We start from the raw sequence: 10,212 nt of genomic DNA on the forward strand, positions 1-10,212 counted from the left end.
TTTGAAGAATACCATAAGGCCATCAGCGAAACATAGATGAGTAACCTTTGGATTACGACATTTAGGATGAAGCTTAAACCGACCAGCAATCTCTTCCTTCTGGATTAAAGAAGCAAAAACCTCCATAATCATAGCGAACAGATAGGGAGAGATGGGGCATCCTTGTCGCAACCCCTTCTTACCAGGAAAGAAGCCATGGGATTCCCCATTAATGAGGATCGAGAATCTCGAAGTAGTAATACACGTCCGTACCCATTCTATGAATCGTCAAGGAAGTTTGAATTTCTGAAGTACTTTCAATAGAGAAGACCACCTAACCGTGGCATACGCTTTCCGAAGATCTATTTTTACTGTACAACGCGGTGGGCCAGTCAAACGGTGATAATTTCGCACTATCTCATGAGCAAGCATGATGTTACCCTGGATAGACCTCCCATATATGAAAGTCGATTGACTGGGACTAGTGATCTGAAATATAACCGTCTTCAACCTGATAGTTAAGATCTTTGTAATACATTTGTAAATAACATTACAGCTGGATATTGGCCTGAAATCAGACATAGAAGACGCATTAGCTACTTTAGGAATTAAGGTTACAAAGGTAGAATTTACATCCTGAAGCAGCCTCCCTGAACGGAAAAAAACATTTGGACGGCCGCTACAAAATCATCCCCGACAATAGACCAACATGATCTAAAGAAATAAGACGAATACCCATTCAGCCCTGGCGAACGATTGAAACCTATAGTAGAAAAAGCTTCCACTATTTCATCTCTCGAAACTTCCTGTATTAGTCTCTCGCCTTCCTCCTCAGAAAGTGAGAAAGGAAATTGTAGTCCCTCCAAGATAGAATCTTCTGTGTCACTTACTTCCTCAGTCCCGAACAACCTTTTATAAAATCCCACTCCTTCCTCTATAATCTGCGATTTTTCCTCCAAAGCATCACCGTTTTCTGCAATTAGCTTGGTTATAACATATCCTCCAGTTCAAGAGCAAATCCCCGGATGAAAGTCATTTTTGGAAATTAATCGAATCAATCAATAAGGTTTCGATTGACAACCAAAAGGAGAAGTACTTTTACTTGTAGTAGAAGTACTTTTGCTTGTAGTAGAAGTACTTTTGCTTCAAAGAAGTATAAAGTTATCAAAAGTTTATTTGGGAAAAAAGTATCTTATAAGTAAAAAAAGACAAAAATTTAGTTATGTACGGTCATTTATTTCTATTTTTCTTTTCTCTTGAAAATACTTGGTTTTATTTGAATTTTATTTATGATTTTCACGATTGCTCTTGTGGAAAAGGTGGTGATGATATTAGTGGTAGCGGCAATGATGGTGGAGCCTTGGATTCAATGGGTTGTATGGTGATCTGGGCGTAGTGGTGGTAATCGAGCATTGGAGATGTGGTGGTGGTTGAGATGTGTTTGGGGTGCGGTGGTGGTTAGGGTATGATGGTGTCAGTGGTGGAGGTATGGTGGTGATGGTGGTGGTAGTGGTGGTGAGATACGGTGATGGGGGTGATGATGTGATTGAGGTGTAGTGGTGGGAGTTGGTGGTTGATAAGGTGTGGGGGTCGTGATAAAGGTATGGTGATGGTGGCAAGGCCAGCCTAGGCCCAAAACTAACAAAGCGGTGTCTTTGAGCCCCAAATTAGTGACATGATAAGGGCCCAAACTTTTTAGAGCATAGATTAAAAATTGCGAAATCATATGCTGAAGGAGCTTTAGGAGAGTTGATAGTGTGAGTTAATACTTATCAGGAGCTCATGGTTTTGAACTACCTTATCCACATATTTTTATGAGTTAATTCCTATATGGCCCCCTACTTTGTGACCAGCTTCCTTTATGGCCCCCTTTTTTTCGTAAATTCAAATATGGCCCCCTATTTTCAGATAAATGTCATTACTACCCTTCTTAATTCTAAATTTAAAACAATAAAAAAAATTATTTCCACCTTACCCCTCTCTCTCCCTACACCTCACCCCTCTCTCTCCCTACACCTCACCCCTCTCTCTCTCTCCAATTCACCTCTCTCTCTCCTACTCACCCCTTTCTTCTCCGGCAAGGTGGCCGGCCGGAAAATTTTCCGGCCGGCCACCTTCAAACTTAAAAAAAAAAAAAAAAAAATTCTCTCTCCTCTCTCTCTAAATTTTTTTTTAAAAAAAAAAATCTCTCCACTCTCTCTCTCTCTTAAACTCCGGCGAAGGGGGTTTCCCTTCGCCGGAGGATCTGTTCACGAACAGATCTGTTCGTGAACAGCGTGAACAGACCCTCCGGCGAAGGGAAACCCCCTTCGCCGGAGTTTAAGAGAGAGGGAGAGTGGAGAGATTTTTCAAAAAAAAAAAAAATTTAGAGAGAGAGAGGAGAGAGAAATTTTTTTTTTTTTAAAGTTTGAAGGTGGCCGGCCGGAAAATTTTCCGACCGGCCACCTTGCCGGAGAAGAAAGTGGTGAGTAGGAGAGAGAGAGGAGAGTTGGAGAGAGAGAGGAGAGTTGGAGAGAGATAGAGAGGTGAATTGGAGAGAGAGAGAGAGAGAGATGAGGTGTAGGGAGAGATGAGGTGGAGAGAGAGAGAGGAGTGAGGTGGAAATAATTTTTTTTATTTGTTTTAAATTTAGAATTAAGAAGGGTAGTAATGACATTTATCTGAAAATAGGGGGCCATATTTGAATTTACGAAAAAAAGGGGGCCATAAAGGAAGCTGGTCACAAAGTAGGGGGCCATATAGGAATTAACTCTATTTTTATTCTTTTTTCCATCTTTCCAGTTCATGTACTTGATATTTATTTCACACAATTCTCTTGATCGATTAATAAACATAAAGATTAAAACAAAATTTAGTAAATGAATTTGTTGTTCCATAAATTATGTTAATGTGTACTATTTTCCCCATTATTTGCGCCTAACTTTTTATAGAAAGTGTAATTGTAGTGAAATTCAACTATATTGTTGGTTATAATTGATTAAGATAAGGTCGCGTCGGACGACCCCATTAATGGGTCTCACGGTCGGATCATCTAAATAGGCCACTCGGTCGAGCCCATTAAGGTTATTAGTAAGAGTCCAAGTTTAGTAAGAACCCTATTGAGTATAGGTTTAGGAAGCTGCTTTGTTTATGTATTTTCATTATTTAGGAAGTCTAGTTTGAGTCTATCTAGAAGAGTCTTAATTCCTCTAAAAGGAGGTTCAGTATGTCCGTATGATAAACATCTTGAAGAGACAAATCAATCAAAGTTTAAGTATTTACAGTTATTTCGTTCTTCGCTTTATCTTACTATCTCCTTTATTTTCCGTTGCGTCTGCATTAATAATGATTTAGTCTTTCTTTCCAAACGAGAAATATGGTAGTCCCCATAATAATCTTTCTGAAGTTTTTAGAACTGATAATGAGTTCATAGTTAAAAATTGATACATATTCTAGAAATTTTGCTTGAACACTAAACTATTTAAAAGTTGGAGTTTTTCTCTTTTACATTTTTTTCAGTTAATTTCGAACAGTTTAACTTAAAAAATCGGAAAGTGCTAATATGTACAAGCTGGCGAAATCAAATGACACTTGTTACCTTACCAAAAGGGCCTCAATTTCAAGGTTCTCTTTAAGCCTACCGAAATCTTGGGTCGCACCTCGATGGTGGTATAGTGGTGGTAAAGGTACGGAGGTCGTGGTGGTGGTGGATAAGGTATGGTGGTGGTGGTGGTGGTGGTGGTGGTTGATAAGGTGTGGTGGTAGTGGTTGAGATGTGGTTGTTGTGGTGGAGGTACAACGGTTTGGTGGAAGTTTTGTTGTGGTGGTGGAGCGGAAGTAGACATTCAAAAAAATGATGGTAAAATAAAATTCTTGCGTATGTCGAACAAAAGTTACTTAACTTTAAAGTTAAAAGTTAATAATCTAAACTTAAAAAAAAAAAAATCAAATTTTAACTTAAGTGAAGTCGGAAATTTCAACACTATCAAACTAATTTTTCTACTTAATTAAGTAAAAAATAACTTATTTTAGTGTCGCTAAACGACAACTAAACATAACTACAAGGTGGGTCGAAATAGCCTCACACAGAAAAAAAAAAAAAAAAAAAAAAAAAAAAAAAAAGCAAGAAAGTTGGAAACACAAGACATATAATGGAGAAAACATACCTTTCTCAGCCTTTTGGCCAAGATCAAGTGTAGTATCTGTTCTTATCATCTTAATATCTGATATGTGGACCATTGGTCCACACGATATTAAATTAATTTTTTAATGGGGTAGGGTCCATCACAATACCTTGCTGTTGGGACTCTCGAGTGTCGCCATTGGGTTGCACTATTGCATTGCCCTGGCACACCCCTTACCAATATTGAACTTCCTATTTTTTTCTTGGTGGGCAATTTAGTGATGTTCCCTTTTTAGTTGGATATTAGTGAAACCTGAGCCTATCAATGAATATTTGAACATTCGACGTCCAATTTGTAACCGCATTCAAATTTTAAGAAAATATTCGAAATTTCGGACACGGATTCGGATATTCCTTATGGGATATCTACTTATCGAATACGAATACACCAATACTCGATCCGATAAATATCTGTATCCAATAAATAATATAAAAATAAAATTGTATTAATTATAATATATAAAATGTATGGTTGAGATTTATTATTTAGATCTAATGGTTAAAAATTTAAACTTAAAATATAAAGTTTTGTTTTTGTTTCGGATATCGGATATCGGATATTATCTGATATCTGTTAATAAATATCGGATTCGGATTCGAATATAAATTTATAAAATCCGTCGGTTAATTATCGGATAGGATATCGGATACAGATATGCTTACATCCGATCCGATGAGCTACCGTTTACAGGCCTAGTGAAACCCCTTGCCCCTTTTATGTATTTGAAAGTACGAAAATACCCTTATCCTCATTGTTTTATCTATTTTTTTCTTCGATCTCTTATACCTTTTTTATGTCATGCTTTGCCGACGTATCTTTATATCTCATATCTATTTTTTCTCTCTTATCCATCTTTTCTTTACTTCACCAACTCGAAAATTTAAAATTAATAAATCACAATAATTAGAAATAAAAATCATACATTCCAAGATATCTTTTGAACTTCTCATTTGTTCTTTGTTTTACGCTAAAATTAATGTTTTCAAGTGTAACTAATTTGAAGAAGACCTCTTGATATATGTTGTTCTTTCTATTAATTATAACTCGTATACATTAAAAAAAAATGCAAATTGAAATTATGTTAGAGGTTCAATTGCGGGGATGGTAACTCCAACGACGATCACGCTGCAAAGCATTGAAGCGGGGCTGAGACTAGCATGCTCAATGAATTAACGGTGAATTCAGGTGAGATCGGACTCAAAGACGATAGTTTCGTACTTCAACTCTACTAACGCTCACCCTCTATGGCACTGTTGGAGAATATGGAGAAGTATTTCTTAACTGGGGTCTTTTGAATACTTTAATATCTCGAGCATACTTATAGAGAGGTAAATAGGGCAGCTGATTATCTAGCTAGTTGGCAAGCAAATATAAAAAATAAAAAACACTTTAAGGTATTTGGGGTACCCTTAGCACTAGTAAGTGGGAGTAGTAGGCTAAGTTGTTATGTCATTTCAGAATGTCATACTTGATAGTCCCACATCCACCAACTAAAAGAAAAAGTTATGTATAGTATTTGTATAAGAGAAGGTTGATTAGTGACACTAAAACATACTTACCTGGACGGGTCAATGGTTGATCAAGAAGGACCATGGCCTAGGTTAATGACTTTCGTTGCACTTGGAAGGGGCAGTCCCCTAAGATCTACAAGTGGTGGAGTCTACGTCATAATTTGTGACAGAGGGGCACACGTTTGTGCGGCCCCTGCCTATTTATGTTTAATGTTTTTATCCTTTTATAACAATTTTGAAAACTAGATGGAAGCCCTTATCAATACGGATAACTAGAGGGCCACTAGGCTGGAGTAGGATGAGATTTAGTTTTCCACCCTCTAGGTCTCCGGGTTCGAGGCACGAAGTGTAGTATGTGTTCTTATCAGTTTAATATCTGATATGTGGACCATTGGTTCTCACGATTTTGAATTAATTTTTTCATGCGGGAGGGTCTCTCGAGTGTCGTCGTTGCGTTGCACTATTGCATTGGCCTAGCACGCCCCAAACCAATCCTTAACTATCAGAATTTGTTTATTTCAGAGTCCAATTGACTGACCAGTGCTGGACTGAGGCTGCCGACAGAAGTCCTTTGTAGTGATTCCAAGACCACTAGTCTACCATTGTATGTATGACAGAAGAAAGCTTTAACTTGAAATTAATTTATGAAATTATATTCTGCCTGACACATAAACATAAATTAACTCCCAGTCAATTTCAGTCAAACTTATGAAAATCAACGACCACCAGAGAGGTTTGACTCAGCGATCGATGACGATGATCCTGTGAATGCATTGTCTGCAGAAAAAGGATAAGAATGAGAAAAATTCTGAAATGTTCCTTGACGTGACACCGCCTGATTGATACTGTTGCTCATATTAACGACCCGCAGCTCTGTAGGTGGCAAGTCTCCTTCCAAGTATTGGACAACTTGTTTCATGGTGGGCCTAACTGCTGGAACACTATGAGAACAAAACAAACCCAGCTTCAAAACCAACTCCATCTCTTCAACCACATATTCACCTCTCAAATTTGGATCACTTGGTTCTAAAATTAAGCCTTTATTCCAACAAGAAAACACCCAGTCCACCAAAACTAGATCCTCTACGGTCTCAGAGTGGTATAGTTCTGCAGGTTTCCTTCCACAGGCAACTTCAAGCAAGAATTGCCCAAATGCAAAGACATCGGTGCTGGTCGTTGCCTTTCCAGTTCTAATCAGTTCTGGTGCTATGAAACCAAATGTCCCAACCACATTGGTTGTCTGAGGATTGGTTCCACGATCATACAATCTTGCTAGACCAAAATCTCCCAATTTTGCATTCATTTCGCCATCTAATAGAATGTTACTAGCTTTTATGTCTCTGTGAATCACAACCTGTTCCCACCCTTCATGCAAATAAACTAATCCACTTGCCACATCTTTGATGATTTTAAATCTTTGGTTCCAATTTAGTGCTGTCAGTGATGAGTTCATTTGACAGCCAAAGAGGAACTTGTCCAGGCTTCCGTTAGGCATGTAATCGTAAACCAAAAGTAACTCTCTTTTACGTCTGCAATAACCTAATAGTTGTACCAAGTTTTTGTGCCGAAGTTCACCAATACTAACAATCTCCGCTATAAATTCTCTTATGCCCTGTCTAGAATCATGGGAAACTCTTTTGACGGCTACTTCGAGGTTAGAAGTTCGTAATACACCTCTGTAGACCCTGCCGAAGCCACCAACACCAAGAAGCTCCTTGTCTCCAAACCCCTCTGTAGCAATGTATAGATCTTGATATCTGAATCTCTGGCTACCGTAGTTGAGCTCCCAATCTTCCACAATATCGGCAAACTTCCTCTTCCTTCTTATGATAAAAAAGATGACAAGGATCATTGTTAACACAAGTATTGGGACAAATATAGGTAACCCATACACCAAAATCTTTGGTTTCTTCTTTGATCCTATTCTAGGTAGCTTAGGAAGTCGCGAGAGGTCGAGTTCTTGAGCTCTCCCATTCATCTTAAAGCTCCATCCTAAAATATAATGTGATGTTAAAAATGCTCCGTTTACTGAAGAGAATCCCACATACATAGAATCTAATATGACAGTTGAAAGATCTCGGGACACAGACAAGAGTGGAATATCTGGTTTTGGTATGTTTATTGGAGCTATCGTTACGTTAAGTTGCTTTTCCACCCCATTATATTCTACCCAGACTTGCATTGGTTGTCCGCTTGTAAGGCTTAAGTTCCTGAAACCACCTTTTTTGCTACTAAAGTACTTGGCTGAAGAGGCTTGGACGGAATTGGCACTATTGATATCGATTCCGACATGGTTGTTGTCTATGTCATTTACATCAGGGCTATAGTTATCATCTAGTTCCACAGCAACGACATGGTTTGAGGGATTTCCATCGTTTGATGCATTGAATAAGCCTAGATATTGTATTGGTAAAGATCCTGGTTGAGCCTCTCTCTGAGGTGAAAGAACAAAGGCTATTCCATTACCCTTTAAATCGTAATACTTGGAGGTTATGGCAAAAATAAAAGTAGTAGAGAAGGAAAGAGTAGTTGTTCTAGCAGTAGTGCTACAATTTGGATCTGGTAGTGATGATGATGAATTAGTGATCTTGAATTTAAGCGGACGGGAGTAGAAGGAACGGCCTACTCCTGTTTTGGTTTCATTGTTTAAACTTAATAGACCATTGGGTGTGACATAAGCTACTCTTTCGAGATGGAGATTAGCTGCATCTCTGAAACCATTATAGACGAAACCAAAATTATATTCTGATGAGCCTTCAACACTTAAAGTCTTGCAGGATTAATGTGGTAGGGGCCGGTCACCAAAACACTGACCTAATTTTGGGGTAACCCTTAAATATCTAGGCAATTTGATGTCCTCGAAAAAGACCTTGAATTGTGTGAGAATAGTTTCACATGGGAGAAGGACTATCTAGCAACCACTAATATAATGTATAGGACCTCTCCACGACCACAAACTTAACAAATTGTTTAATATCTTCTTATTAATGGCGAATCTGAATTTTCTTAGTACACATAGATCCATAAGTTACAGCTAAGTTCCTCCTTGATTTGAGGACAACTAACCCCTAGAAAATGGGCAATTTAAATACACTTAATCACAAAATTGCTCTTGCCCCACACCTTCACATTACAAGTACAAAAAATTCATTAGTACTTCCGAACCAATTTACACATGTTTATTCTTATCGAAATTTGTCTAAGGTGTTTCTCCGATATATGATATCTTTTTTTCCACCAACCAAATTGTGCATGCATATGTTTATTCTCCCACCACCATCACCATTTTGCTCTTATATTTTACAATAAAATCACGACTTCCTCCACATCTTATGCTATCTTTCACAAACATCCCCTCACCGAGTTATTTGTCTTACCATCAATCATGGCCATCGTATATATTTCGAGGTGCAATGGCCTCGTAAGAATTCGTCAACTTTAGTTGACCAATTTATTTTCTCATTTTGATGGGGAAACAATTTTAGTTGACAATTTCTTCTTCATGCCGGTACAGATCGTCGGTAAACTGTCGTTGCCGGCAACCTTTATTATTTTTCAAATTTTTCTCTCTCAACTGTTCTCTTCCGATCACCATCTCTGGTCACCACCTCGGACCACCACCACCATCATTTGCCTTTCTCACTGTGTCTCCTTTCCTCTCTTTACCGCTCTTTCTCCCTCAACCTTAATCGTCGAGGATGCTTTCAGAAACCCTCCTCGAGGTTTCAGATTTTGTGGTCGCCCGACCACGCAATGCTTCGTTGTTGGCCGATCACAAAAGATTTGTGGTTGGTAAGCCACGAAACCCTGGAGGATTGTTAGGTGAAACCCTTCTCGGGGCCTCGTTTTGGTGAAGGGAATATTTCCCTTAGCCGGAACTGTGTACGAAAAAAAGAGATAAACAATGAAAGATAAATCGAGAGAGAGAAAGAGAGAGATGGAGACAATAATAGAGCGAACGAGAGAGCCAGAGAGAAGCACATAGAGATAGAACGTGACTCGTGAGACAGGAGAATGAGAGTGAGAGAACAACAAGAAGGTGAGGGAGAGAGGGAAGAGAGAATGAGGAGAAGACAGAAGACAGATAAATAAAGGTGGTGGTGATGAAAGTAGAGCGGGAAGAAGAAAATTAGAGAACAATGGTGATGGTGGTAGCCGAAGTTGGTGGTGGGAGAACAAGCATACGTAAAATTTCGTTGGTGGAAAAAAAGATATCACGTATCTTATGGGATTTAGACAAATACCCTTAGACAAATCTAGATAAGAACAAAGCATATGTAAAATTTCCTTTGGAAAAAAATAATGAATATTTTGTACGTGAAGTGTGAAGGTGTTAGATTTAAATGGCCCATTTTCCGAGTGTTAGTTATCCCCTAAATCTGTTAAAATATCTTTCTATAAATTAAGATATCCCATATGATAGATACGAGGGAATATCAAATATTAAAAACTAGTAAGAAATTAGGAACTAGTAAATATATTAGAATAAACTATTAGAAACTAGTAAAATATTAGGAACTAGTAAAATTTGAAACTAGTCGTATTGTAACTCTATAAAT

The 10,212-nt window shown here is 38.2% G+C and overlaps 2 non-coding genes and 2 pseudogenes across 3 annotated transcripts; 3 read left to right on the forward strand and 1 right to left on the reverse strand.

Moving 5' to 3' along the window:
* Positions 1–4,120: 4,120 nt before the first annotated feature.
* LOC147564561 (U2 spliceosomal RNA) lies at positions 4,121–4,317 on the forward strand. The gene has a single exon (XR_015231585.1). It is a non-coding gene; the product is annotated as a U2 spliceosomal RNA (small nuclear RNA).
* Positions 4,318–5,693: 1,376 nt separating this feature from the next.
* LOC147564562 (U1 spliceosomal RNA) lies at positions 5,694–5,850 on the forward strand. Its single transcript, XR_015231515.1, has one exon. It is a non-coding gene; the product is annotated as a U1 spliceosomal RNA (small nuclear RNA).
* Positions 5,851–5,973: 123 nt separating this feature from the next.
* Positions 5,974–6,140, forward strand: LOC147564563 (U2 spliceosomal RNA; annotated as a pseudogene).
* A 136-nt stretch (positions 6,141–6,276) lies between these two features.
* Positions 6,277–8,409, reverse strand: LOC147564564 (L-type lectin-domain containing receptor kinase IV.1 pseudogene; annotated as a pseudogene). Its single transcript, XR_015227602.1, has one exon. The product of XR_015227602.1 is annotated as an L-type lectin-domain containing receptor kinase IV.1 pseudogene (transcript).
* Positions 8,410–10,212: the final 1,803 nt, after the last annotated feature.

This window comes from Eschscholzia californica, unplaced genomic scaffold, assembly GCF_041429995.1.
Source record: "Eschscholzia californica isolate CP2 unplaced genomic scaffold, dmEscCali1.0.p SCAF_1, whole genome shotgun sequence".
In the NCBI taxonomy this organism is placed as follows: Eukaryota; Viridiplantae; Streptophyta; class Magnoliopsida; order Ranunculales; family Papaveraceae; genus Eschscholzia; species Eschscholzia californica.